Below are 6,458 nucleotides of genomic sequence, written 5' to 3'. Positions count from 1 at the left end.
TGATTAGCATTAATTAACATTTAAATGATATTAAAGGAAACGATCGACATGGACTTGGACATAAGCCAAACACAAACAGCTGCCGCATTGCTGAACAGCGAACACGATTTTGAACAAAAATTCAAATATTGGCAATAATTCACAAGTTCAAATTTTATTTGTTTTTTTTTTCTTTCCTTAGCCGCAAGTCCATAAATTAATTGAATACTGAATTAAACTTAAGGCAAAAGTAAATCGTTCGATTTTTTATAGCCACTGTTTGCTATTTTGGGCATGCGTGGCTTTGATGGTGGTCCCGCAGATCGAGTGATAGAATATCTATTTTTGTGGTCATAAAACAACAGTTTTAATAGATTGCTAGATGAAAACCGATAACACATGACATTAAAGTTATTTAAATTACCCGGACTAACCGCCAAGAAGGCGAAACCAGTATTGAGGCAGTAAATTAGGTAAGTGGATTGTGAAATGGTTAATGCGAAAAAAAGGAGGAGTAGTGACATTGAATGTACCCTATTCGGTAATAGCTTTTAATAGTATTTTTCACAAAGCGTGGATTTTTAAGGAATATTTTTTCAGCCACCCATAGAAACCTAAGCGTGGATTTTTAAAGAATATTTTTTCAGGTATATTTAGACAACTAAGCGTGGATTTTTAAGGAATATTTTTTCAGCCACCCATAGAAACCTAAGCGTGGATTTTTAAAGAATATTTTTTCAGGTATATTTAGACAACTAAGCGTGGATTTTTAAAGAATATTTTTTCAGGTACATTTAGACAACTAAGCGTGGATTTTTAAAGAATATTTTTTTCAGCTACATTTAGACAACTAAGCGTGGATTTTTAAAGAATATTTTTTTCAGCTACATTTAGACAACTAAGGGTGGATTTTTAAAGAATATTTTTTTCAGCTACATTTAGACAACTAAGGGTGGATTTTTAAAGAATATTTTTTCAGCTGCATTTAGACAACTAAGGGTGGATTTTTAAAGAATATTTTTTCAGCTGCATTTAGACAACTAAGCGTGGATTTTTAAAGAATATTTTTTTCCGGACACCACTAAACCACTAAATATCCACCCAAATCAAATATACCTCAAAGTTATTGTTTTTGGTGATACATTACAGTGGTTCTTACAAAGGAATTACCAAACATCGTACACCGTATCAGATTACCTACCACAAACACTGGTGGTTAGGGCTATTATCCAGTGGCTACATGCTGTGTATGGTGTGTGTTGGGTATTGGCACCAGCAGTAACAACCGCTGGCCGCACACTTACAACCGACTAACTAAAGCGTGCAGCACACACAAACACACCTGGTTGGTAGTTCGAAAATTTGTCAAAGTGTCAACCAGAATTTAGTGCTATGTCCACACTGAGAAAACAACAAATAAAACATAACTACTGACTGGCGGACTCAGTCCGCTGAGTTCTTGGTGGCAGCAGCAACAAACGTGGTAGGTTTGTTATATGGCGAAGCGATTCTTTGTGGGTTTGAAGACTACTTTTCAACACACTGGTGTGTCAATGGGCTGTGATCATTTCTTATGGTCGTTGGTATTGTTGTTGTTGTAGATGTTGATGCTGGATGCGCATTTCTGTAAAACAAACCATTAGTGGACATTTAAGACATTAGTCATACTCAATTAACGGCTATAACCGCAAACCGAAGGGGTTTGTATTCAGAATATGAACAACGGCAACAACTAGCTCACATGATCAGCAGGTACAGTGGGTACAAAAATGTAGTAACAGATAGATTTTGTTTAAATATTTTTTTTTTCAAGCACCCAAGAAAGGCGTGGATTTTTGAAACAATATTTTTTCAAGCACTCAACAAATGCGTGGATTTTTTAACAAATATTTTTTCAAGCACCTAATATGGGCGTGGATTTTTTAAAACATATTTTAAGCATCCAACAAAGGCGTGGATTTTTTAAAAAAAATATTTTTTCAAGCATCCAACAAAGGCGTGGATTTTTTAAAAAAATATTTTTTCAAGCATCCAACAAAGGCGTGGATTTTTTAAAAAAATATTTTTTCAAGCATCCAACAAAGGCGTGGATTTTTTAAAAAAATATTTTTTCAAGCATCCAACAAAGGCGTGGATTTTTTAAAAAAATATTTTTTCAAGCATCCAACAAAGGCGTGGATTTTTTAAAAAAATATTTTTTCAAGCATCCAACAAAGGCGTGGATTTTTTAAAAAAATATTTTTTCAAGCATCCAACAAAGGCGTGGATTTTTTAAAAAAATATTTTTTCAAGCATCCAACAAAGGCGTGGATTTTTTAAAAAAATATTTTTTCAAGCATCCAACAAAGGCGTGGATTTTTTTAAAAAATATTTTTTAAGAACTGTAGGCTTTTGACCACTGTCCTTCTCTATCCACTGTCCATCTGCCGTTCATAACAACAACACCAAATGATTTAGTAAAAGTAATTAAAAAAGTTTTTAATACCGACATTGTATCACAAAACAGTTTCGTAGAATTTTGCTTCCTCTTTTTTTTCAATCTTTCCAACTACAGCATCGTATTCGGTAAACCTCATATTGTTGTTGTTGCTGTTGTGTACATTGGTGCTACAATTTCAAAATTTAATCTTTGACTTTAGTATTGAAAGCCGAATAAGAAGCAGAGAGAGGCAACAGGTTAAGATTTATGCCGGTGATCAGGTCAAACGAAAATGTTTCTGATCATCTTGATATTGTTTTTGTTTTGTGCTTACTAAAACAAAAACAAATTTAAGGTTAGATGAGCAAAATTTAGTCTGGCGTAGGTTAAGCAAATCAATCACAAAGTGGTGGGAAAATTTCAAATGGTAAAGTTTGAAAAAAAGTTTTCGTAGAATTTGTTTAATTGTATGTATGTTGAGCATGTTAAGAGCAGGTGGAAAAATTTTCGTATCATTTTTTTATTTTAAAATGCGGCACTTTATTTTATTTTCTCTTTTCTTAAGAATTTGTCTTAAAGAAAATTCAGTAGCTGTTTTACTTTCTTCAAAATGACATAAAAGCTATGTACTGGCGAGAAAAGTTACAGGTGGAATAGTCAACCAACATTTATGTAAACATTTATGAATGTTGTATGAGAAGATTATGATGGTTATCTATATTTATGAACAGTTTGGAATAAATTGGATTAAAGGCTCGTTAGACTATGCATTCGGTGAATTTCAAAGAGACGGGGATTTTTTAAATATAATTTTTTCCAGCACTAAATAGACGTGGATTTTTTAAATATAATTTTTTCCAGCACCAAGGAGGCGTGGATTTTTTAAATATAATTTTTTCCAGCACCAAGGAGGCGTGGATTTTTTAAATATAATTTTTTCCAGCACCAAGGAGGCGTGGATTTTTTAAATATAATTTTTTCCAGCACCAAGGAGGCGTGGATTTTTTAAATATAATTTTTTCCAGCACCAAGGAGGCGTGGATTTTTTAAATATAATTTTTTCCAGCACCAAGGAGGCGTGGATTTTTTAAATATAATTTTTTCCAGCACCAAGGAGGCGTGGATTTTTTAAATATAATTTTTTCCAGCACCAAGGAGGCGTGGATTTTTTAAATATAATTTTTTCCAGCACCAAGGAGGCGTGGATTTTTTAAATATAATTTTTTCCAGCACCAAGGAGGCGTGGATTTTTTAAATATAATTTTTTCCAGCACCAAGGAGGCGTGGATTTTTTAAATATAATTTTTTCCAGCACCAAGGAGGCGTGGATTTTTTAAATATAATTTTTTCCAGCACCAAGGAGGCGTGGATTTTTTAAATATAATTTTTTCCAGCACCAAGGAGGCGTGGATTTTTTAAATATAATTTTTTCCAGCACCAAGGAGGCGTGGATTTTTTAAATATAATTTTTTCCAGCACCAAGGAGGCGTGGATTTTTTAAATATAATTTTTTCCAGCACCAAGGAGGCGTGGATTTTTTAAATATAATTTTTTCCAGCACCAAGGAGGCGTGGATTTTTTAAATATAATTTTTTCCAGCACCAAGGAGGCGTGGATTTTTTAAATATAATTTTTTCCAGCACCAAGGAGGCGTGGATTTTTTAAATATAATTTTTTCCAGCACCAAGGAGGCGTGGATTTTTTAAATATAATTTTTTCCAGCACCAAGGAGGCGTGGATTTTTTAAATATAATTTTTTCCAGCACCAAGGAGGCGTGGATTTTTTAAATATAATTTTTTCCAGCACCAAGGAGGCGTGGATTTTTTAAATATAATTTTTTCCAGCACCAAGGAGGCGTGGATTTTTTAAATATAATTTTTTCCAGCACCAAGGAGGCGTGGATTTTTTAAATATAATTTTTTCCAGCACCAAGGAGGCGTGGATTTTTTAAATATAATTTTTTCCAGCACCAAGGAGGCGTGGATTTTTTAAATATAATTTTTTCCAGCACCAAGGAGGCGTGGATTTTTTAAATATAATTTTTTCCAGCACCAAGGAGGCGTGGATTTTTTAAATATAATTTTTTCCAGCACCAAGGAGGCGTGGATTTTTTAAATATAATTTTTTCCAGCACCAAGGAGGCGTGGATTTTTTAAATATAATTTTTTCCAGCACCAAGGAGGCGTGGATTTTTTAAATATAATTTTTTCCAGCACCAAGGAGGCGTGGATTTTTTAAATATAATTTTTTCCAGCACCAAGGAGGCGTGGATTTTTTAAATATAATTTTTTCCAGCACCAAGGAGGCGTGGATTTTTTAAATATAATTTTTTCCAGCACCAAGGAGGCGTGGATTTTTTAAATATAATTTTTTCCAGCACCAAGGAGGCGTGGATTTTTTAAATATAATTTTTTCCAGCACCAAGGAGGCGTGGATTTTTTAAATATAATTTTTTCCAGCACCAAGGAGGCGTGGATTTTTTAAATATAATTTTTTCCAGCACCAAGGAGGCGTGGATTTTTTAAATATAATTTTTTCCAGCACCAAGGAGGCGTGGATTTTTTAAATATAATTTTTTCCAGCACCAAGGAGGCGTGGATTTTTTAAATATAATTTTTTCCAGCACCAAGGAGGCGTGGATTTTTTAAATATAATTTTTTCCAGCACCAAGGAGGCGTGGATTTTTTAAATATAATTTTTTCCAGCACCAAGGAGGCGTGGATTTTTTAAATATAATTTTTTCCAGCACCAAGGAGGCGTGGATTTTTTAAATATAATTTTTTCCAGCACCAAGGAGGCGTGGATTTTTTAAATATAATTTTTTCCAGCACCAAGGAGGCGTGGATTTTTTAAATATAATTTTTTCCAGCACCAAGGAGGCGTGGATTTTTTAAATATAATTTTTTCCAGCACCAAGGAGGCGTGGATTTTTTAAATATAATTTTTTCCAGCACCAAGGAGGCGTGGATTTTTTAAATATAATTTTTTCCAGCACCAAGGAGGCGTGGATTTTTTAAATATAATTTTTTCCAGCACCAAGGAGGCGTGGATTTTTTAAATATAATTTTTTCCAGCACCAAGGAGGCGTGGATTTTTTAAATATAATTTTTTCCAGCACCAAGGAGGCGTGGATTTTTTAAATATAATTTTTTCCAGCACCAAGGAGGCGTGGATTTTTTAAATATAATTTTTTCCAGCACCAAGGAGGCGTGGATTTTTTAAATATAATTTTTTCCAGCACCAAGGAGGCGTGGATTTTTTAAATATAATTTTTTCCAGCACCAAGGAGGCGTGGATTTTTTAAATATAATTTTTTCCAGCACCAAGGAGGCGTGGATTTTTTAAATATAATTTTTTCCAGCACCAAGGAGGCGTGGATTTTTTAAATATAATTTTTTCCAGCACCAAGGAGGCGTGGATTTTTTAAATATAATTTTTTCCAGCACCAAGGAGGCGTGGATTTTTTAAATATAATTTTTTCCAGCACCAAGGAGGCGTGGATTTTTTAAATATAATTTTTTCCAGCACCAAGGAGGCGTGGATTTTTTAAATATAATTTTTTCCAGCACCAAGGAGGCGTGGATTTTTTAAATATAATTTTTTCCAGCACCAAGGAGGCGTGGATTTTTTAAATATAATTTTTTCCAGCACCAAGGAGGCGTGGATTTTTTAAATATAATTTTTTCCAGCACCAAGGAGGCGTGGATTTTTTAAATATAATTTTTTCCAGCACCAAGGAGGCGTGGATTTTTTAAATATAATTTTTTCCAGCACCAAGGAGGCGTGGATTTTTTAAATATAATTTTTTCCAGCACCAAGGAGGCGTGGATTTTTTAAATATAATTTTTTCCAGCACCAAGGAGGCGTGGATTTTTTAAATATAATTTTTTCCAGCACCAAGGAGGCGTGGATTTTTTAAATATAATTTTTTCCAGCACCAAGGAGGCGTGGATTTTTTAAATATAATTTTTTCCAGCACCAAGGAGGCGTGGATTTTTTAAATATAATTTTTTCCAGCACCAAGGAGGCGTGGATTTTTTAAATATAATTTTTTCCAGC

The sequence above is a fragment of the Musca autumnalis genome, unplaced genomic scaffold, assembly GCF_047663935.1.
Source record: "Musca autumnalis isolate F117 unplaced genomic scaffold, ASM4766393v1 scaffold_2, whole genome shotgun sequence".
Lineage (NCBI taxonomy): Eukaryota > Metazoa > Arthropoda > Insecta > Diptera > Muscidae > Musca > Musca autumnalis.
This window is presented reverse-complemented; position numbering follows the sequence as displayed.